Below are 25879 nucleotides of genomic sequence, written 5' to 3'. Positions count from 1 at the left end.
TCCATGTTTGTACAGATGGCGGTGTTGATATTTCCATTTATACACAGATGACCGTGTAGATATTTCCATGTTTATACAGACGGCGGCGCAGATATTTCCATGGATATGTAGATGGCGGTGTAGATATTTCCATGTTTATACAGATTGCGGTGTAGTTATTTCCATGTTTATATAGATAGCGGTGTAGTTATTTCCATGTATATACACATGGCTGTGTAGATATTTCCATGTTTATACAGATGGCGGTGTAGATATTTCCATGTTTATACAGATAACTTTGTATTTCCATGTTTATACAGATGGCGGTGTAGATATTTCCATGTCTATAGAGATAGCAGTGGAGATAATTCCATGTTTATACAGATAGCGGTGTAGATATTTCCATGTTTATTCTGATCGTGGTGTAGATATTTCCATGTTTATAGAGATGGCGGTGTAGATATTTACATGTTCATAGAGATAGCGGTGTTGATTTTTCCATGTTTATAGAGACAGCGGTGTGGATATTTCCTTGCTTATACAGATAGGGGTGTAGATATTTCCATGTTTATAGAGATAGCGGTGAAGATATTTCCATGTTTATACAGATCACGGTGTAGATATTTCCTTGCTTGTACTAATAGCGGTGTAGTTATTTCCATGTTTATACAGATAGCGGTGTAGATATTTCCATGTATATACAGATGGCTGTGTAGATATTTCCATGTTTATACAGATGGCTGTGTAGATATTTCCATGTTTATACAGATGACTTTGTAGGTATTTGCATGTTTATACAGATGGCGGTGTAGGTTTTCCATGTTTATAGTGATAGCTGTGTAGATATTTCCATGTTTATACAGATAGCGGTGTTGATATTTCCATGTTTATAAAGATCGCGGTGTAGATATTTCCATGTTTATACAGATCGCGGTGCAGATATTTATATCTTTATACAGATGGCATTGTAGATATTTCCTTATTCACACAGATGGCGGTGTAGATGTTTCCATGTTTATACAGATGGCAGAGTAGTTAGTTCCATGTTTATGGAGATGGCAGTGTAGATACTTTCATGTTTACAGAGATGGCGGTGTAGATATTTCCATGTTTATAGAGATAGCAGTGTAGATATTTACATGTTTATACAGATGTCTGTGTAGATATTTCCATGTGTATACAGATGGCATTGTAGATATTTCCATGTTTATACAGATGACTGTATAGGTATTTCCATGTTTTTACAGGTGGCAGTGCAGATATTTCCATGTTTATAGAGATAGCGGTGTAGATATTTCCATGTTTCTACAGATGGCGGTGTTGATATTTCCATCTATACACAGATGGCCGTGTAGATATTTCCATGTTTATACAGATGGCGGCGTAGATATTTCCATGGACATGCAGATGGCGGTGTAGATATTTCCATGTTTAAACAGATAGCGGTGTAGATATTTCCATGTTTACACAGATAGTGGTGTAGATATTTCCGTGTTTATACACATGGCAGAGTAGATACTTCCATCTTTATGGAGATGGCAGTGTAGATATTTTCATGTTTATAGAGATGGCGGTGTAGATATTTCCATATTTATAGAGATAGCGGTGTAGATATTTCCATCTTTCTACAGATGGCAGTGTAGATATTTCCATGTTTATACAGATGTCTGTGTAGATATTTCCATCTGTATACAGATGGTATTGTAGGTATTTCCATGTTTATACAGATGGTATTGTAGGTATTTCCATGTTTATACAGATGGTGGTGAAGATATTTCCATGTTTATTCAGATGACTGTGTAGATATTTCCATGTTTTTACAGATGGCAGTGTGGATATTTCAATGTTTATAGAGATGGCGCTGTAGATATTTCCAAGTTTATACAGCTAACGGTGGAGATATTTCCATGTTTATACAGAGAGGAGTCGAGATATTTCCATGTTTATACACATAGCGGTGTACATATTTCCATGATTATAGAGACAGCGGTGTAGGTATTTCCATGTTTATGCAGATAGCGGTGCAGATATTTCCATGTTTACACAGATGCCTATGCAGATATTTCCATATTTACACAGAGGGCTGTGTAGATATTTCTATGTTTATACAGAAGACAGTGTAGATATTTAAATGTTCCTACACATGACTGTGTAGGTATTTCCATGTTTATACAGATGTCTTTGTAGATATTTCCATGTTAATAGAGATAGCGGTGTAGACATTTCCATGTTTATACAGATAGCGGTGTAGATATTTCCATGTTTATACAGATAGTGGTGTAGATATTTCCATGTTTATACAGACCGCGGTGTAGATATTTCCATGTTTATACAAATAGCGGTGCAGATATTTCCATGTTTGTACAGATGGCGGTGTTGATATTTCCATTTATACACAGATGACCGTGTAGATATTTCCATGTTTATACAGACGGCGGCGCAGATATTTCCATGGATATGTAGATGGCGGTGTAGATATTTCCATGTTTATACAGATTGCGGTGTAGTTATTTCCATGTTTATATAGATAGCGGTGTAGTTATTTCCATGTATATACACATGGCTGTGTAGATATTTCCATGTTTATACAGATGGCGGTGTAGATATTTCCATGTTTATACAGATAACTTTGTATTTCCATGTTTATACAGATGGCGGTGTAGATATTTCCATGTCTATAGAGATAGCAGTGGAGATAATTCCATGTTTATACAGATAGCGGTGTAGATATTTCCATGTTTATTCTGATCGTGGTGTAGATATTTCCATGTTTATAGAGATGGCGGTGTAGATATTTACATGTTCATAGAGATAGCGGTGTTGATTTTTCCATGTTTATAGAGACAGCGGTGTGGATATTTCCTTGCTCATACAGATTGGGGTGTAGATATATCCATGTTTATAGAGATAGCAGTGAAGATATTTCCATGTGTATACAGATCACGGTGTAGATATTTCCTTGCTTGTACTAATAGCGGTGTAGTTATTTCCATGTTTATACAGATAGCGGTGTAGATATTTCCATGTATATACAGATGGCTGTGTAGATATTTCCATGTTTATACAGATGGCTGTGTAGATATTTCCATGTTTATACAGATGACTTTGTAGGTATTTGCATGTTTATACAGATGGCGGTGTAGGTTTTCCATGTTTATAGTGATAGCTGTGTAGATATTTCCATGTTTATACAGATAGCGGTGTTGATATTTCCATGTTTATAAAGATCGCGGTGTAGATATTTCCATGTTTATACAGATCGCGGTGCAGATATTTATATCTTTATACAGATGGCATTGTAGATATTTCCTTATTCACACAGATGGCGGTGTAGATGTTTCCATGTTTATACAGATGGCAGAGTAGTTAGTTCCATGTTTATGGAGATGGCAGTGTAGATACTTTCATGTTTACAGAGATGGCGGTGTAGATATTTCCATGTTTATAGAGATAGCAGTGTAGATATTTACATGTTTATACAGATGTCTGTGTAGATATTTCCATGTGTATACAGATGGCATTGTAGATATTTCCATGTTTATACAGATGACTGTATAGGTATTTCCATGTTTTTACAGGTGGCAGTGCAGATATTTCCATGTTTATAGAGATAGCGGTGTAGATATTTCCATGTTTCTACAGATGGCGGTGTTGATATTTCCATCTATACACAGATGGCCGTGTAGATATTTCCATGTTTATACAGATGGCGGCGTAGATATTTCCATGGACATGCAGATGGCGGTGTAGATATTTCCATGTTTAAACAGATAGCGGTGTAGATATTTCCATGTTTACACAGATAGTGGTGTAGATATTTCCGTGTTTATACACATGGCAGAGTAGATACTTCCATCTTTATGGAGATGGCAGTGTAGATATTTTCATGTTTATAGAGATGGCGGTGTAGATATTTCCATATTTATAGAGATAGCGGTGTAGATATTTCCATCTTTCTACAGATGGCAGTGTAGATATTTCCATGTTTATACAGATGGCGGTGTAGTTATTTCCATATTTATACAGATGTCTGTGTAGATATTTCCATCTGTATACAGATGGTATTGTAGGTATTTCCATGTTTATACAGATGGTGGTGAAGATATTTCCATGTTTATTCAGATGACTGTGTAGATATTTCCATGTTTTTACAGATGGCAGTGTGGATATTTCAATGTTTATAGAGATGGCGCTGTAGATATTTCCAAGTTTATACAGCTAACGGTGGAGATATTTCCATGTTTATACAGAGAGGAGTCGAGATATTTCCATGTTTATACACATAGCGGTGTACATATTTCCATGATTATAGAGACAGCGGTGTAGGTATTTCCATGTTTATGCAGATAGCGGTGCAGATATTTCCATGTTTACACAGATGCCTATGCAGATATTTCCATATTTACACAGAGGGCTGTGTAGATATTTCTATGTTTATACAGAAGACAGTGTAGATATTTAAATGTTCCTACACATGACTGTGTAGGTATTTCCATGTTTATACAGATGTCTTTGTAGATATTTCCATGTTAATAGAGATAGCGGTGTAGACATTTCCATGTTTATACAGATAGCGGTGTAGATATTTCCATGTTTATACAGATAGTGGTGTAGATATTTCCATGTTTATACAGACCGCGGTGTAGATATTTCCATGTTTATACAAATAGCGGTGCAGATATTTCCATGTTTGTACAGATGGCGGTGTTGATATTTCCATTTATACACAGATGACCGTGTAGATATTTCCATGTTTATACAGACGGCGGCGCAGATATTTCCATGGATATGTAGATGGCGGTGTAGATATTTCCATGTTGATATAGATTGCGGTGTATTTATTTCCATGTTTATATAGATAGCGGTGTAGTTATTTCCATGTATATACACATGGCTGTGTAGATATTTCCATGTTTATACAGATGGCGGTGTAGATATTTCCATGTTTATACAGATAACTTTGTATTTCCATGTTTATACAGATGGCGGTGTAGATATTTCCATGTCTATAGAGATAGCAGTGGAGATAATTCCATGTTTATACAGATAGCGGTGTAGATATTTCCATGTTTATTCTGATCGTGGTGTAGATATTTCCATGTTTATAGAGATGGCGGTGTAGATATTTACATGTTCATAGAGATAGCGGTGTTGATTTTTCCATGTTTATAGAGACAGCGGTGTGGATATTTCCTTGCTTATACAGATTGGGGTGTAGATATATCCATGTTTATAGAGATAGCAGTGAAGATATTTCCATGTTTATACAGATCACGGTGTAGATATTTCCTTGCTTGTACTAATAGCGGTGTAGTTATTTCCATGTTTATACAGATAGCGGTGTAGATATTTCCATGTATATACAGATGGCTGTGTAGATATTTCCATGTTTATACAGATGGCTGTGTAGTTATTTCCATGTTTATACAGATGACTTTGTAGGTATTTGCATGTTTATACAGATGGCGGTGTAGGTTTTCCATGTTTATAGTGATAGCTGTGTAGATATTTCCATGTTTATACAGATAGCGGTGTTGATATTTCCATGTTTATAAAGATCGCGGTGTAGATATTTCCATGTTTATACAGATCGCGGTGCAGATATTTATATCTTTATACAGATGGCATTGTAGATATTTCCTTATTCACACAGATGGCGGTGTAGATGTTTCCATGTTTATACAGATGGCAGAGTAGTTAGTTCCATGTTTATGGAGATGGCAGTGTAGATACTTTCATGTTTACAGAGATGGCGGTGTAGATATTTCCATGTTTATAGAGATAGCAGTGTAGATATTTACATGTTTATACAGATGTCTGTGTAGATATTTCCATGTGTATACAGATGGCATTGTAGATATTTCCATGTTTATACAGATGACTGTATAGGTATTTCCATGTTTTTACAGGTGGCAGTGCAGATATTTCCATGTTTATAGAGATAGCGGTGTAGATATTTCCATGTTTCTACAGATGGCGGTGTTGATATTTCCATCTATACACAGATGGCCGTGTAGATATTTCCATGTTTATACAGATGGCGGCGTAGATATTTCCATGTTTACACAGATAGTGGTGTAGATATTTCCGTGTTTATACACATGGCAGAGTAGATACTTCCATCTTTATGGAGATGGCAGTGTAGATATTTTCATGTTTATAGAGATGGCGGTGTAGATATTTCCATATTTATAGAGATAGCGGTGTAGATATTTCCATCTTTCTACAGATGGCAGTGTAGATATTTCCATGTTTATACAGATGGCGGTGTAGATATTTCCATATTTATACAGATGTCTGTGTAGATATTTCCATCTGTATACAGATGGTATTGTAGGTATTTCCATGTTTATACAGATGGTGGTGAAGATATTTCCATGTTTATTCAGATGACTGTGTAGATATTTCCATGTTTTTACAGATGGCAGTGTGGATATTTCAATGTTTATAGAGATGGCGCTGTAGATATTTCCAAGTTTATACAGATAACGGTGGAGATATTTCCATGTTTATACAGAGAGGAGTCGAGATATTTCCATGTTTATACACATAGCGGTGTACATATTTCCATGATTATAGAGACAGCGGTGTAGGTATTTCCATGTTTATGCAGATAGCGGTGCAGATATTTCCATGTTTACACAGATGCCTATGCAGATATTTCCATATTTACACAGAGGGCTGTGTAGATATTTCTATGTTTATACAGAAGACAGTGTAGATATTTAAATGTTCCTACACATGACTGTGTAGGTATTTCCATGTTTATACAGATGTCTTTGTAGATATTTCCATGTTAATAGAGATAGCGGTGTAGACATTTCCATGTTTATACAGATAGCGGTGTAGATATTTCCATGTTTATACAGATAGTGGTGTAGATATTTCCATGTTTATACAGACCGCGGTGTAGATATTTCCATGTTTATACAAATAGCGGTGCAGTTATTTCCATGTTTGTACAGATGGCGGTGTTGATATTTCCATTTATACACAGATGACCGTGTAGATATTTCCATGTTTATACAGACGGCGGCGCAGATATTTCCATGGATATGTAGATGGCGGTGTAGATATTTCCATGTTTATACAGATTGCGGTGTAGTTATTTCCATGTTTATATAGATAGCGGTGTAGTTATTTCCACGTATATACACATGGCTGTGTAGATATTTCCATGTTTATACAGATGGCGGTGTAGATATTTCCATGTTTATACAGATAACTTTGTATTTCCATGTTTATACAGATGGCGGTGTAGATATTTCCATGTCTATAGAGATAGCAGTGGAGATAATTCCATGTTTATAGAGATAGCGGTGTAGATATTTCCATGTTTATTCTGATCGTGGTGTAGATATTTCCATGTTTATAGAGATGGCGGTGTAGATATTTACATGTTCATAGAGATAGCAGTGTTGATTTTTCCATGTTTATAGAGACAGCGGTGTGGATATTTCCTTGCTTATACAGATAGGGGTGTAGATATTTCCATGTTTATAGAGATAGCGGTGAAGATATTTCCATGTTTATACAGATCACGGTGTAGATATTTCCTTGCTTGTACTAATAGCGGTGTAGTTATTTCCATGTTTATACAGATAGCGGTGTAGATATTTCCATGTATATACAGATGGCTGTGTAGATATTTCCATGTTTATACAGATGGCTGTGTAGATATTTCCATGTTTATACAGATGACTTTGTAGGTATTTGCATGTTTATACAGATGGCGATGTAGGTTTTCCATGTTTATAGTGATAGCTGTGTAGATATTTCCATGTTTATACAGATAGCGGTGTTGATATTTCCATGTTCATAAAGATCGCGGTGTAGCTATTTCCATGTTTATACAGATCGCGGTGCAGATATTTATATCTTTATACAGATGGCATTGTAGATATTTCCTTATTCACACAGATGGCGGTGTAGATGTTTCCATGTTTATACAGATGGCAGAGTAGTTAGTTCCATGTTTATGGAGATGGCAGTGTAGATACTTTCATGTTTACAGAGATGGCGGTGTAGATATTTCCATGTTTATAGAGATAGCAGTGTAGATATTTACATGTTTATACAGATGTCTGTGTAGATATTTCCATGTGTATACAGATGGCATTGTAGATATTTCCATGTTTATACAGATGACTGTATAGGTATTTCCATGTTTTTACAGGTGGCAGTGCAGATATTTCCATGTTTATAGAGATAGCGGTGTAGATATTTCCATGTTTCTACAGATGGCGGTGTTGATATTTCCATCTATACACAGATGGCCGTGTAGATATTTCCATGTTTATACAGATGGCGGCGTAGATATTTCCATGTTTACACAGATAGTGGTGTAGATATTTCCGTGTTTATACACATGGCAGAGTAGATACTTCCATCTTTATGGAGATGGCAGTGTAGATATTTTCAAGTTTATAGAGATGGCGGTGTAGATATTTCCATATTTATAGAGATAGCGGTGTAGATATTTCCATCTTTCTACAGATGGCAGTGTAGATATTTCCATGTTTATACAGATGGCGGTGTAGATATTTCCATATTTATACAGATGTCTGTGTAGATATTTCCATCTGTATACAGATGGTATTGTAGGTATTTCCATGTTTATACAGATGGTGGTGAAGATATTTCCATGTTTATTCAGATGACTGTGTAGATATTTCCATGTTTTTACAGATGGCAGTGTGGATATTTCAATGTTTATAGAGATGGCGCTGTAGATATTTCCAAGTTTATACAGCTAACGGTGGAGATATTTCCATGTTTATACAGAGAGGAGTCGAGATATTTCCATGTTTATACACATAGCGGTGTACATATTTCCATGATTATAGAGACAGCGGTGTAGGTATTTCCATGTTTATGCAGATAGCGGTGCAGATATTTCCATGTTTACACAGATGCCTATGCAGATATTTCCATATTTACACAGAGGGCTGTGTAGATATTTCTATGTTTATACAGAAGACAGTGTAGATATTTAAATGTTCCTACACATGACTGTGTAGGTATTTCCATGTTTATACAGATGTCTTTGTAGATATTTCCATGTTAATAGAGATAGCGGTGTAGACATTTCCATGTTTATACAGATAGCGGTGTAGATATTTCCATGTTTATACAGATAGTGGTGTAGATATTTCCATGTTTATACAGACCGCGGTGTAGATATTTCCATGTTTATACAAATAGCGGTGCAGATATTTCCATGTTTGTACAGATGGCGGTGTTGATATTTCCATTTATACACAGATGACCGTGTAGATATTTCCATGTTTATACAGACGGCGGTGCAGATATTTCCATGGATATGTAGATGGCGGTGTAGATATTTCCATGTTTATACAGATTGCGGTGTAGTTATTTCCATGTTTATATAGATAGCGGTGTAGTTATTTCCACGTATATACACATGGCTGTGTAGATATTTCCATGTTTATACAGATGGCGGTGTAGATATTTCCATGTTTATACAGATAACTTTGTATTTCCATGTTTATACAGATGGCGGTGTAGATATTTCCATGTCTATAGAGATAGCAGTGGAGATAATTCCATGTTTATACAGATAGCGGTGTAGATATTTCCATGTTTATTCTGATCGTGGTGTAGATATTTCCATGTTTATAGAGATGGCGGTGTAGATATTTACATGTTCATAGAGATAGCGGTGTTGATTTTTCCATGTTTATAGAGACAGCGGTGTGGATATTTCCTTGCTTATACAGATAGGGGTGTAGATATTTCCATGTTTATAGAGATAGCGGTGAAGATATTTCCATGTTTATACAGATCACGGTGTAGATATTTCCTTGCTTGTACTAATAGCGGTGTAGTTATTTCCATGTTTATACAGATAGCGGTGTAGATATTTCCATGTATATACAGATGGCTGTGTAGATATTTCCATGTTTATACAGATGGCTGTGTAGATATTTCCATGTTTATACAGATGACTTTGTAGGTATTTGCATGTTTATACAGATGGCGGTGTAGGTTTTCCATGTTTATAGTGATAGCTGTGTAGATATTTCCATGTTTATACAGATAGCGGTGTTGATATTTCCATGTTTATAAAGATCGCGGTGTAGATATTTCCATGTTTATACAGATCGCGGTGCAGATATTTATATCTTTATACAGATGGCATTGTAGATATTTCCTTATTCACACAGATGGCGGTGTAGATGTTTCCATGTTTATACAGATGGCAGAGTAGTTAGTTCCATGTTTATGGAGATGGCAGTGTAGATACTTTCATGTTTACAGAGATGGCGGTGAAGATATTTCCATGTTTATAGAGATAGCAGTGTAGATATTTACATGTTTATACAGATGTCTGTGTAGATATTTCCATGTGTATACAGATGGCATTGTAGATATTTCCATGTTTATACAGATGACTGTATAGGTATTTCCATGTTTTTACAGGTGGCAGTGCAGATATTTCCATGTTTATAGAGATAGCGGTGTAGATATTTCCATGTTTCTACAGATGGCGGTGTTGATATTTCCATCTATACACAGATGGCCGTGTAGATATTTCCATGTTTATACAGATGGCAGCGTAGATATTTCCATGTTTACACAGATAGTGGTGTAGATATTTCCGTGTTTATACACATGGCAGAGTAGATACTTCCATCTTTATGGAGATGGCAGTGTAGATATTTTCATGTTTATAGAGGTGGCGGTGTAGATATTTCCATATTTATAGAGATAGCGGTGTAGATATTTCCATCTTTCTACAGATGGCAGTGTAGATATTTCCATGTTTATACAGATGGCGGTGTAGATATTTCCATATTTATACAGATGTCTGTGTAGATATTTCCATCTGTATACAGATGGTATTGTAGGTATTTCCATGTTTATACAGATGGTGGTGAAGATATTTCCATGTTTATTCAGATGACTGTGTAGATATTTCCATGTTTTTACAGATGGCAGTGTGGATATTTCAATGTTTATAGAGATGGCGCTGTAGATATTTCCAAGTTTATACAGCTAACGGTGGAGATATTTCCATGTTTATACAGATGACTTTGTAGGTATTTGCATGTTTATACAGATGGCGGTGTAGGTTTTCCATGTTTATAGTGATAGCTGTGTAGATATTTCCATGTTTATACAGATAGCGGTGTTGATATTTCCATGTTTATAAAGATCGCGGTGTAGATATTTCCATGTTTATACAGATCGCGGTGCAGATATTTATATCTTTATACAGATGGCATTGTAGATATTTCCTTATTCACACAGATGGCGGTGTAGATGTTTTCATGTTTATACAGATGGCAGAGTAGTTAGTTCCATGTTTATGGAGATGGCAGTGTAGATACTTTCATGTTTACAGAGATGGCGGTGTAGATATTTCCATGTTTATAGAGATAGCAGTGTAGATATTTACATGTTTATACAGATGTCTGTGTAGATATTTCCATGTGTATACAGATGGCATTGTAGATATTTCCATGTTTATACAGATGACTGTATAGGTATTTCCATGTTTTTACAGGTGGCAGTGCAGATATTTCCATGTTTATAGAGATAGCGGTGTAGATATTTCCATGTTTCTACAGATGGCGGTGTTGATATTTCCATCTATACACAGATGGCCGTGTAGATATTTCCATGTTTATACAGATGGCGGCGTAGATATTTCCATGGACATGCAGATGGCGGTGTAGATATTTCCATGTTTAAACAGATAGCGGTGTAGATATTTCCATGTTTACACAGATAGTGGTGTAGATATTTCCGTGTTTATACACATGGCAGAGTAGATACTTCCATCTTTATGGAGATGGCAGTGTAGATATTTTCATGTTTATAGAGATGGCGGTGTAGATATTTCCATATTTATAGAGATAGCGGTGTAGATATTTCCATCTTTCTACAGATGGCAGTGTAGATATTTCCATGTTTATACAGATGGCGGTGTAGATATTTCCATATTTATACAGATGTCTGTGTAGATATTTCCATCTGTATACAGATGGTATTGTAGGTATTTCCATGTTTATACAGATGGTGGTGAAGATATTTCCATGTTTATTCAGATGACTGTGTAGATATTTCCATGTTTTTACAGATGGCAGTGTGGATATTTCAATGTTTATAGAGATGGCGCTGTAGATATTTCCAAGTTTATACAGCTAACGGTGGAGATATTTCCATGTTTATACAGAGAGGAGTCGAGATATTTCCATGTTTATACACATAGCGGTGTACATATTTCCATGATTATAGAGACAGCGGTGTAGGTATTTCCATGTTTATGCAGATAGCGGTGCAGATATTTCCATGTTTACACAGATGCCTATGCAGATATTTCCATATTTACACAGAGGGCTGTGTAGATATTTCTATGTTTATACAGAAGACAGTGTAGATATTTAAATGTTCCTACACATGACTGTGTAGGTATTTCCATGTTTATACAGATGTCTTTGTAGATATTTCCATGTTAATAGAGATAGCGGTGTAGACATTTCCATGTTTATACAGATAGCGGTGTAGATATTTCCATGTTTATACAGATAGTGGTGTAGATATTTCCATGTTTATACAGACCGCGGTGTAGATATTTCCATGTTTATACAAATAGCGGTGCAGATATTTCCATGTTTGTACAGATGGCGGTGTTGATATTTCCATTTATACACAGATGACCGTGTAGATATTTCCATGTTTATACAGACGGCGGCGCAGATATTTCCATGGATATGTAGATGGCGGTGTAGATATTTCCATGTTGATATAGATTGCGGTGTATTTATTTCCATGTTTATATAGATAGCGGTGTAGTTATTTCCATGTATATACACATGGCTGTGTAGATATTTCCATGTTTATACAGATGGCGGTGTAGATATTTCCATGTTTATACAGATAACTTTGTATTTCCATGTTTATACAGATGGCGGTGTAGATATTTCCATGTCTATAGAGATAGCAGTGGAGATAATTCCATGTTTATACAGATAGCGGTGTAGATATTTCCATGTTTATTCTGATCGTGGTGTAGATATTTCCATGTTTATAGAGATGGCGGTGTAGATATTTACATGTTCATAGAGATAGCGGTGTTGATTTTTCCATGTTTATAGAGACAGCGGTGTGGATATTTCCTTGCTTATACAGATTGGGGTGTAGATATATCCATGTTTATAGAGATAGCGGTGAAGATATTTCCATGTTTATACAGATCACGGTGTAGATATTTCCTTGCTTGTACTAATAGCGGTGTAGTTATTTCCATGTTTATACAGATAGCGGTGTAGATATTTCCATGTATATACAGATGGCTGTGTAGATATTTCCATGTTTATACAGATGGCTGTGTAGATATTTCCATGTTTATACAGATGACTTTGTAGGTATTTGCATGTTTATACAGATGGCGGTGTAGGTTTTCCATGTTTATAGTGATAGCTGTGTAGATATTTCCATGTTTATACAGATAGCGGTGTTGATATTTCCATGTTTATAAAGATCACGGTGTAGATATTTCCATGTTTATACAGATCGCGGTGCAGATATTTATATCTTTATACAGATGGCATTGTAGATATTTCCTTATTCACACAGATGGCGGTGTAGATGTTTCCATGTTTATACAGATGGCAGAGTAGTTAGTTCCATGTTTATGGAGATGGCAGTGTAGATACTTTCATGTTTACAGAGATGGCGGTGTAGATATTTCCATGTTTATAGAGATAGCAGTGTAGATATTTACATGTTTATACAGATGTCTGTGTAGATATTTCCATGTGTATACAGATGGCATTGTAGATATTTCCATGTTTATACAGATGACTGTATAGGTATTTCCATGTTTTTACAGGTGGCAGTGCAGATATTTCCATGTTTATAGAGATAGCGGTGTAGATATTTCCATGTTTCTACAGATGGCGGTGTTGATATTTCCATCTATACACAGATGGCCGTGTAGATATTTCCATGTTTATACAGATGGCGGCGTAGATATTTCCATGTTTACACAGATAGTGGTGTAGATATTTCCGTGTTTATACACATGGCAGAGTAGATACTTCCATCTTTATGGAGATGGCAGTGTAGATATTTTCATGTTTATAGAGATGGCGGTGTAGATATTTCCATATTTATAGAGATAGCGGTGTAGATATTTCCATCTTTCTACAGATGGCAGTGTAGATATTTCCATGTTTATACAGATGGCGATGTAGATATTTCCATATTTATACAGATGTCTGTGTAGATATTTCCATCTGTATACAGATGGTATTGTAGGTATTTCCATGTTTATACAGATGGTGGTGAAGATATTTCCATGTTTATTCAGATGACTGTGTAGATATTTCCATGTTTTTACAGATGGCAGTGTGGATATTTCAATGTTTATAGAGATGGCGCTGTAGATATTTCCAAGTTTATACAGATAACGGTGGAGATATTTCGATGTTTATACAGAGAGGAGTCGAGATATTTCCATGTTTATACACATAGCGGTGTACATATTTCCATGATTATAGAGACAGCGGTGTAGGTATTTCCATGTTTATGCAGATAGCGGTGCAGATATTTCCATGTTTACACAGATGCCTATGCAGATATTTCCATATTTACACAGAGGGCTGTGTAGATATTTCTATGTTTATACAGAAGACAGTGTAGATATTTAAATGTTCCTACACATGACTGTGTAGGTATTTCCATGTTTATACAGATGTCTTTGTAGATATTTCCATGTTAATAGAGATAGCGGTGTAGACATTTCCATGTTTATACAGATAGCGGTGTAGATATTTCCATGTTTATACAGATAGTGGTGTAGATATTTCCATGTTTATACAGACCGCGGTGTAGATATTTCCATGTTTATACAAATAGCGGTGCAGATATTTCCATGTTTGTACAGATGGCGGTGTTGATATTTCCATTTATACACAGATGACCGTGTAGATATTTCCATGTTTATACAGACGGCGGCGCAGATATTTCCATGGATATGTAGATGGCGGTGTAGATATTTCCATGTTTATACAGATTGCGGTGTAGTTATTTCCATGTTTATATAGATAGCGGTGTAGTTATTTCCACGTATATACACATGGCTGTGTAGATATTTCCATGTTTATACAGATGGCGGTGTAGATATTTCCATGTTTATACAGATAACTTTGTATTTCCATGTTTATACAGATGGCGGTGTAGATATTTCCATGTCTATAGAGATAGCAGTGGAGATAATTCCATGTTTATAGAGATAGCGGTGTAGATATTTCCATGTTTATTCTGATCGTGGTGTAGATATTTCCATGTTTATAGAGATGGCGGTGTAGATATTTACATGTTCATAGAGATAGCGGTGTTGATTTTTCCATGTTTATAGAGACAGCGGTGTGGATATTTCCTTGCTTATACAGATAGGGGTGTAGATATTTCCATGTTTATAGAGATAGCGGTGAAGATATTTCCATGTTTATACAGATCACGGTGTAGATATTTCCTTGCTTGTACTAATAGCGGTGTAGTTATTTCCATGTTTATACAGATAGCGGTGTAGATATTTCCATGTATATACAGATGGCTGTGTAGATATTTCCATGTTTATACAGATGGCTGTGTAGATATTTCCATGTTTATACAGATGACTTTGTAGGTATTTGCATGTTTATACAGATGGCGATGTAGGTTTTCCATGTTTATAGTGATAGCTGTGTAGATATTTCCATGTTTATACAGATAGCGGTGTTGATATTTCCATGTTTATAAAGATCGCGGTGTAGCTATTTCCATGTTTATACAGATCGCGGTGCAGATATTTATATCTTTATACAGATGGCATTGTAGATATTTCCTTATTCACACAGATGGCGGTGTAGATGTTTCCATGTTTATACAGATGGCAGAGTAGTTAGTTCCATGTTTATGGAGATGGCAGTGTAGATACTTTCATGTTTACAGAGATGGCGGTGAAGATATTTCCATGTTTATAGAGATAGCAGTGTAGATATTTACATGTTTATACAGATGTCTGTGTAGATATTTCCATGTGTATACAGATGGCATTGTAGATATTTCCATGTTTATACAGATGACTGTATAGGTATTTCCATGTTTTTACAGGTGGCAGTGCAGATATTTCCATGTTTATAGAGATAGCGGTGTAGATATTTCCATGTTTCTACAGATGGCGGTGTTGATATTTCCATCTATACACAGATGGCCGTGTAGATATTTCCATGTTTATACAGATGGCGGCGTAGATATTTCCATGTTTACACAGATAGTGGTGTAGATATTTCCGTGTTTATACACATGGCAGAGTAGATACTTCCATCTTTATGGAGATGGCAGTGTAGATATTTTCATGTTTATAGAGGTGGCGGTGTAGATATTTCCATATTTATAGAGATAGCGGTGTAGATATTTCCATCTTTCTACAGATGGCAGTGTAGATATTTCCATGTTTATACAGATGGCGGTGTAGATATTTCCATATTTATACAGATGTCTGTGTAGATATTTCCATCTGTATACAGATGGTATTGTAGGTATTTCCATGTTTATACAGATGGTGGTGAAGATATTTCCATGTTTATTCAGATGACTGTGTAGATATTTCCATGTTTTTACAGATGGCAGTGTGGATATTTCAATGTTTATAGAGATGGCGCTGTAGATATTTCCAAGTTTATACAGCTAACGGTGGAGATATTTCCATGTTTATACAGAGAGGAGTCGAGATATTTCCATGTTTATACACATAGCGGTGTACATATTTCCATGATTATAGAGACAGCGGTGTAGGTATTTCCATGTTTATGCAGATAGCGGTGCAGATATTTCCATGTTTACACAGATGCCTATGCAGATATTTCCATATTTACACAGAGGGCTGTGTAGATATTTCTATGTTTATACAGAAGACAGTGTAGATATTTAAATGTTCCTACACATGACTGTGTAGGTATTTCCATGTTTATACAGATGTCTTTGTAGATATTTCCATGTTAATAGAGATAGCGGTGTAGACATTTCCATGTTTATACAGATAGCGGTGTAGATATTTCCATGTTTATACAGATAGTGGTGTAGATATTTCCATGTTTATACAGACCGCGGTGTAGATATTTCCATGTTTATACAAATAGCGGTGCAGATATTTCCATGTTTGTACAGATGGCGGTGTTGATATTTCCATTTATACACAGATGACCGTGTAGATATTTCCATGTTTATACAGACGGCGGCGCAGATATTTCCATGGATATGTAGATGGCGGTGTAGATATTTCCATGTTGATATAGATTGCGGTGTATTTATTTCCATGTTTATATAGATAGCGGTGTAGTTATTTCCATGTATATACACATGGCTGTGTAGATATTTCCATGTTTATACAGATGGCGGTGTAGATATTTCCATGTTTATACAGATAACTTTGTATTTCCATGTTTATACAGATGGCGGTGTAGATATTTCCATGTCTATAGAGATAGCAGTGGAGATAATTCCATGTTTATACAGATAGCGGTGTAGATATTTCCATGTTTATTCTGATCGTGGTGTAGATATTTCCATGTTTATAGAGATGGCGGTGTAGATATTTACATGTTCATAGAGATAGCGGTGTTGATTTTTCCATGTTTATAGAGACAGCGGTGTGGATATTTCCTTGCTTATACAGATTGGGGTGTAGATATATCCATGTTTATAGAGATAGCGGTGAAGATATTTCCATGTTTATACAGATCACGGTGTAGATATTTCCTTGCTTGTACTAATAGCGGTGTAGTTATTTCCATGTTTATACAGATAGCGGTGTAGATATTTCCATGTATATACAGATGGCTGTGTAGATATTTCCATGTTTATACAGATGGCTGTGTAGATATTTCCATGTTTATACAGATGACTTTGTAGGTATTTGCATGTTTATACAGATGGCGGTGTAGGTTTTCCATGTTTATAGTGATAGCTGTGTAGATATTTCCATGTTTATACAGATAGCGGTGTTGATATTTCCATGTTTATAAAGATCGCGGTGTAGATATTTCCATGTTTATACAGATCGCGGTGCAGATATTTATATCTTTATACAGATGGCATTGTAGATATTTCCTTATTCACACAGATGGCGGTGTAGATGTTTCCATGTTTATACAGATGGCAGAGTAGTTAGTTCCATGTTTATGGAGATGGCAGTGTAGATACTTTCATGTTTACAGAGATGGCGGTGTAGATATTTCCATGTTTATAGAGATAGCAGTGTAGATATTTACATGTTTATACAGATGTCTGTGTAGATATTTCCATGTGTATACAGATGGCATTGTAGATATTTCCATGTTTATACAGATGACTGTATAGGTATTTCCATGTTTTTACAGGTGGCAGTGCAGATATTTCCATGTTTATAGAGATAGCGGTGTAGATATTTCCATGTTTCTACAGATGGCGGTGTTGATATTTCCATCTATACACAGATGGCCGTGTAGATATTTCCATGTTTATACAGATGGCGGCGTAGATATTTCCATGTTTACACAGATAGTGGTGTAGATATTTCCGTGTTTATACACATGGCAGAGTAGATACTTCCATCTTTATGGAGATGGCAGTGTAGATATTTTCATGTTTATAGAGATGGCGGTGTAGATATTTCCATATTTATAGAGATAGCGGTGTAGATATTTCCATCTTTCTACAGATGGCAGTGTGGATATTTCCATGTTTATACAGATGGCGGTGTAGATATTTCCATATTTATACAGATGTCTGTGTAGATATTTCCATCTGTATACAGATGGTATTGTAGGTATTTCCATGTTTATACAGATGGTGGTGAAGATATTTCCATGTTTATTCAGATGACTGTGTAGATATTTCCATGTTTTTACAGATGGCAGTGTGGATATTTCAATGTTTATAGAGATGGCGCTGTAGATATTTCCAAGTTTATACAGCTAACGGTGGAGATATTTCCATGTTTATACAGAGAGGAGTCGAGATATTTCCATGTTTATACACATAGCGGTGTACATATTTCCATGATTATAGAGACAGCGGTGTAGGTATTTCCATGTTTATGCAGATAGCGGTGCAGATATTTCCATGTTTACACAGATGCCTATGCAGATATTTCCATATTTACACAGAGGGCTGTGTAGATATTTCTATGTTTATACAGAAGACAGTGTAGATATTTAAATGTTCCTACACATGACTGTGTAGGTATTTCCATGTTTATACAGATGTCTTTGTAGATATTTCCATGTTAATAGAGATAGCGGTGTAGACATTTCCATGTTTATACAGATAGCGGTGTAGATATTTCCATGTTTATACAGATAGTGGTGTAGATATTTCCATGTTTATACAGACCGCGGTGTAGATATTTCCATGTTTATACAAATAGCGGTGCAGATATTTCCATGTTTGTACAGATGGCGGTGTTGATATTTCCATTTATACACAGATGACCGTGTAGATATTTCCATGTTTATACAGACGGCGGCGCAGATATTTCCATGGATATGTAGATGGCGGTGTAGATATTTCCATGTTTATACAGATTGCGGTGTAGTTATTTCCATGTTTATATAGATAGCGGTGTAGTTATTTCCACGTATATACACATGGCTGTGTAGATATTTCCATGTTTATACAGATGGCGGTGTAGATATTTCCATGTTTATACAGATAACTTTGTATTTCCATGTTTATACAGATGGCGGTGTAGATATTTCCATGTCTATAGAGATAGCAGTGGAGATAATTCCATGTTTATAGAGATAGCGGTGTAGATATTTCCATGTTTATTCTGATCGTGGTGTAGATATTTCCATGTTTATAGAGATGGCGGTGTAGATATTTACATGTTCATAGAGATAGCGGTGTTGATTTTTCCATGTTTATAGAGACAGCGGTGTGGATATTTCCTTGCTTATACAGATAGGGGTGTAGATATTTCCATGTTTATAGAGATAGCGGTGAAGATATTTCCATGTTTATACAGATCACGGTGTAGATATTTCCTTGCTTGTACTAATAGCGGTGTAGTTATTTCCATGTTTATACAGATAGCGGTGTAGATATTTCCATGTATATACAGATGGCTGTGTAGATATTTCCATGTTTATACAGATGGCTGTGTAGATATTTCCATGTTTATACAGATGACTTTGTAGGTATTTGCATGTTTATACAGATGGCGATGTAGGTTTTCCATGTTTATAGTGATAGCTGTGTAGATATTTCCATGTTTATACAGATAGCGGTGTTGATATTTCCATGTTTATAAAGATCGCGGTGTAGCTATTTCCATGTTTATACAGATCGCGGTGCAGATATTTATATCTTTATACAGATGGCATTGTAGATATTTCCTTATTCACACAGATGGCGGTGTAGATGTTTCCATGTTTATACAGATGGCAGAGTAGTTAGTTCCATGTTTATGGAGATGGCAGTGTAGATACTTTCATGTTTACAGAGATGGCGGTGAAGATATTTCCATGTTTATAGAGATAGCAGTGTAGATATTTACATGTTTATACAGATGTCTGTGTAGATATTTCCATGTGTATACAGATGGCATTGTAGATATTTCCATGTTTATACAGATGACTGTATAGGTATTTCCATGTTTTTACAGGTGGCAGTGCAGATATTTCCATGTTTATAGAGATAGCGGTGTAGATATTTCCATGTTTCTACAGATGGCGGTGTTGATATTTCCATCTATACACAGATGGCCGTGTAGATATTTCCATGTTTATACAGATGGCGGCGTAGATATTTCCATGTTTACACAGATAGTGGTGTAGATATTTCCGTGTTTATACACATGGCAGAGTAGATACTTCCATCTTTATGGAGATGGCAGTGTAGATATTTTCATGTTTATAGAGGTGGCGGTGTAGATATTTCCATATTTATAGAGATAGCGGTGTAGATATTTCCATCTTTCTACAGATGGCAGTGTAGATATTTCCATGTTTATACAGATGGCGGTGTAGATATTTCCATATTTATACAGATGTCTGTGTAGATATTTCCATCTGTATACAGATGGTATTGTAGGTATTTCCATGTTTATACAGATGGTGGTGAAGATATTTCCATGTTTATTCAGATGACTGTGTAGATATTTCCATGTTTTTACAGATGGCAGTGTGGATATTTCAATGTTTATAGAGATGGCGCTGTAGATATTTCCAAGTTTATACAGCTAACGGTGGAGATATTTCCATGTTTTTACAGAGAGGAGTCGAGATATTTCCATGTTTATACACATAGCGGTGTACATATTTCCATGATTATAGAGACAGCGGTGTAGGTATTTCCATGTTTATGCAGATAGCGGTGCAGATATTTCCATGTTTACACAGATGCCTATGCAGATATTTCCATATTTACACAGAGGGCTGTGTAGATATTTCTATGTTTATACAGAAGACAGTGTAGATATTTAAATGTTCCTACACATGACTGTGTAGGTATTTCCATGTTTATACAGATGTCTTTGTAGATATTTCCATGTTAATAGAGATAGCGGTGTAGACATTTCCATGTTTATACAGATAGCGGTGTAGATATTTCCATGTTTATACAGATGGCGGTGTAGATATTTCCATGTTTATACAGATAACTTTGTATTTCCATGTTTATACAGATGGCGGTGTAGATATTTCCATGTCTATAGAGATAGCAGTGGAGATAATTCCATGTTTATAGAGATAGCGGTGTAGATATTTCCATGTTTATTCTGATCGTGGTGTAGATATTTCCATGTTTATAGAGATGGCGGTGTAGATATTTACATGTTCATAGAGATAGCGGTGTTGATTTTTCCATGTTTATAGAGACAGCGGTGTGGATATTTCCTTGCTTATACAGATAGGGGTGTAGATATTTCCATGTTTATAGAGATAGCGGTGAAGATATTTCCATGTTTATACAGATCACGGTGTAGATATTTCCTTGCTTGTACTAATAGCGGTGTAGTTATTTCCATGTTTATACAGATAGCGGTGTAGATATTTCCATGTATATACAGATGGCTGTGTAGATATTTCCATGTTTATACAGATGGCTGTGTAGATATTTCCATGTTTATACAGATGACTTTGTAGGTATTTGCATGTTTATACAGATGGCGGTGTAGGTTTTCCATGTTTATAGTGATAGCTGTGTAGATATTTCCATGTTTATACAGATAGCGGTGTTGATATTTCCATGTTTATAAAGATCGCGGTGTAGCTATTTCCATGTTTATACAGATCGCGGTGCAGATATTTATATCTTTATACAGATGGCATTGTACATATTTCCTTATTCACACAGATGGCGGTGTAGATGTTTCCATGTGTATACAGATGGCAGAGTAGTTAGTTCCATGTTTATGGAGATGGCAGTGTAGATACTTTCATGTTTACAGAGATGGCGGTGTAGATATTTCCATGTTTATAGAGATAGCAGTGTAGATATTTACATGTTTATACAGATGTCTGTGTAGATATTTCCATGTGTATACAGATGGCATTGTAGATATTTCCATGTTTATACAGATGACTGTATAGGTATTTCCATGTTTTTACAGGTGGCAGTGCAGATATTTCCATGTTTATAGAGATAGCGGTGTAGATATTTCCATGTTTCTACAGATGGCGGTGTTGATATTTCCATCTATACACAGATGGCCGTGTAGATATTTCCATGTTTATACAGATGGTGGCGTAGATATTTCCATGTTTACACAGATAGTGGTGTAGATATTTCCGTGTTTATACACATGGCAGAGTAGATACTTCCATCTTTATGGAGATGGCAGTGTAGATATTTTCATGTTTATAGAGATGGCGGTGTAGATATTTCCATATTTATAGAGATAGCGGTGTAGATATTTCCATCTTTCTACAGATGGCAGTGTAGATATTTCCATGTTTATACAGATGGCGGTGTAGATATTTCCATATTTATACAGATGTCTGTGTAGATATTTCCATCTGTATACAGATGGTATTGTAGTTATTTCCATGTTTATACAGATGGTGGTGAAGATATTTCCATGTTTATTCAGATGACTGTGTAGATATTTCCATGTTTTTACAGATGGCAGTGTGGATATTTCAATGTTTATAGAGATGGCGCTGTAGATATTTCCAAGTTTATACAGCTAACGGTGGAGATATTTCCATGTTTATACAGAGAGGAGTCGAGATATTTCCATGTTTATACACATAGCGGTGTACATATTTCCATGATTATAGAGACAGCGGTGTAGGTATTTCCATGTTTATGCAGATAGCGGTGCAGATATTTCCATGTTTACACAGATGCCTATGCAGATATTTCCACATTTACACAGAGGGCTGTGTAGATATTTCTATGTTTATACAGAAGACAGTGTAGATATTTAAATGTTCCTACACATGACTGTGTAGGTATTTCCATGTTTATACAGATGTCTTTGTAGATATTTCCATGTTAATAGAGATAGCGGTGTAGACATTTCCATGTTTATACAGATAGCGGTGTAGATATTTCCATGTTTATACAGATAGTGGTGTAGATATTTCCATGTTTATACAGACCGCGGTGTAGATATTTCCATGTTTATACAAATAGCGGTGCAGATATTTCCATGTTTGTACAGATGGCGGTGTTGATATTTCCATTTATACACAGATGACCGTGTAGATATTTCCATGTTTATACAGACGGCGGCGCAGATATTTCCATGGATATGTAGATGGCGGTGTAGATATTTCCATGTTGATACAGATTGCGGTGTATTTATTTCCATGTTTATATAGATAGCGGTGTAGTTATTTCCATGTATATACACATGGCTGTGTAGATATTTCCATGTTTATACAGATGGCGGTGTAGATATTTCCATGTTTATACAGATAACTTTGTATTTCCATGTTTATACAGATGGCGGTGTAGATATTTCCATGTCTATAGAGATAGCAGTGGAGATAATTCCATGTTTATACAGATAGCGGTGTAGATATTTCCATGTTTATTCTGATCGTGGTGTAGATATTTCCATGTTTATAGAGATGGCGGTGTAGATATTTACATGTTCATAGAGATAGCGGTGTTGATTTTTCCATGTTTATAGAGACAGCGGTGTGGATATTTCCTTGCTTATACAGATAGGGGTGTAGATATATCCATGTTTATAGAGATAGCAGTGAAGATATTTCCATGTTTATACAGATCACGGTGTAGATATTTCCTTGCTTGTACTAATAGCGGTGTAGTTATTTCCATGTTTATACAGATAGCGGTGTAGATATTTCCATGTATATACAGATGGCTGTGTAGATATTTCCATGTTTATACAGATGGCTGTGTAGATATTTCCATGTTTATACAGATGACTTTGTAGGTATTTGCATGTTTATACAGATGGCGGTGTAGGTTTTCCATGTTTATAGTGATAGCTGTGTAGATATTTCCATGTTTATACAGATAGCGGTGTTGATATTTCCATGTTTATAAAGATCGCGGTGTAGATATTTCCATGTTTATACAGATCGCGGTGCAGATATTTATATCTTTATACAGATGGCATTGTAGATATTTCCTTATTCACACAGATGGCGGTGTAGATGTTTCCATGTTTATACAGATGGCAGAGTAGTTAGTTCCATGTTTATGGAGATGGCAGTGTAGATACTTTCATGTTTACAGAGATGGCGGTGTAGATATTTCCATGTTTATAGAGATAGCAGTGTAGATATTTACATGTTTATACAGATGTCTGTGTAGATATTTCCATGTGTATACAGATGGCATTGTAGATATTTCCATGTTTATACAGATGACTGTAGAGGTATTTCCATGTTTTTACAGGTGGCAGTGCAGATATTTCCATGTTTATAGAGATAGCGGTGTAGATATTTCCATGTTTCTACAGATGGCGGTGTTGATATTTCCATCTATACACAGATGGCCGTGTAGATATTTCCATGTTTATACAGATGGCGGCGTAGATATTTCCATGGACATGCAGATGGCGGTGTAGATATTTCCATGTTTAAACAGATAGCGGTGTAGATATTTCCATGTTTACACAGATAGTGGTGTAGATATTTCCGTGTTTATACACATGGCAGAGTAGATACTTCCATCTTTATGGAGATGGCAGTGTAGATATTTTCATGTTTATAGAGATGGCGGTGTAGATATTTCCATATTTATAGAGATAGCGGTGTAGATATTTCCATCTTTCTACAGATGGCAGTGTAGATATTTCCATGTTTATACAGATGGCGGTGTAGATATTTCCATATTTATACAGATGTCTGTGTAGATATTTCCATCTGTATACAGATGGTATTGTAGGTATTTCCATGTTTATACAGATGGTGGTGAAGATATTTCCATGTTTATTCAGATGACTGTGTAGATATTTCCATGTTTTTACAGATGGCAGTGTGGATATTTCAATGTTTATAGAGATGGCGCTGTAGATATTTCCAAGTTTATACAGCTAACGGTGGAGATATTTCCATGTTTATACAGAGAGGAGTCGAGATATTTCCATGTTTATACACATAGCGGTGTACATATTTCCATGATTATAGAGACAGCGGTGTAGGTATTTCCATGTTTATGCAGATAGCGGTGCAGATATTTCCATGTTTACACAGATGCCTATGCAGATATTTCCATATTTACACAGAGGGCTGTGTAGATATTTCTATGTTTATACAGAAGACAGTGTAGATATTTAAATGTTCCTACACATGACTGTGTAGGTATTTCCATGTTTATACAGATGTCTTTGTAGATATTTCCATGTTAATAGAGATAGCGGTGTAGACATTTCCATGTTTATACAGATAGCGGTGTAGATATTTCCATGTATATACAG

The sequence above is a fragment of the Pan paniscus genome, chromosome 19 (genome assembly GCF_029289425.2).
Source record: "Pan paniscus chromosome 19, NHGRI_mPanPan1-v2.0_pri, whole genome shotgun sequence".
Taxonomy (NCBI): domain Eukaryota; kingdom Metazoa; phylum Chordata; class Mammalia; order Primates; family Hominidae; genus Pan; species Pan paniscus.
This window is presented reverse-complemented; position numbering follows the sequence as displayed.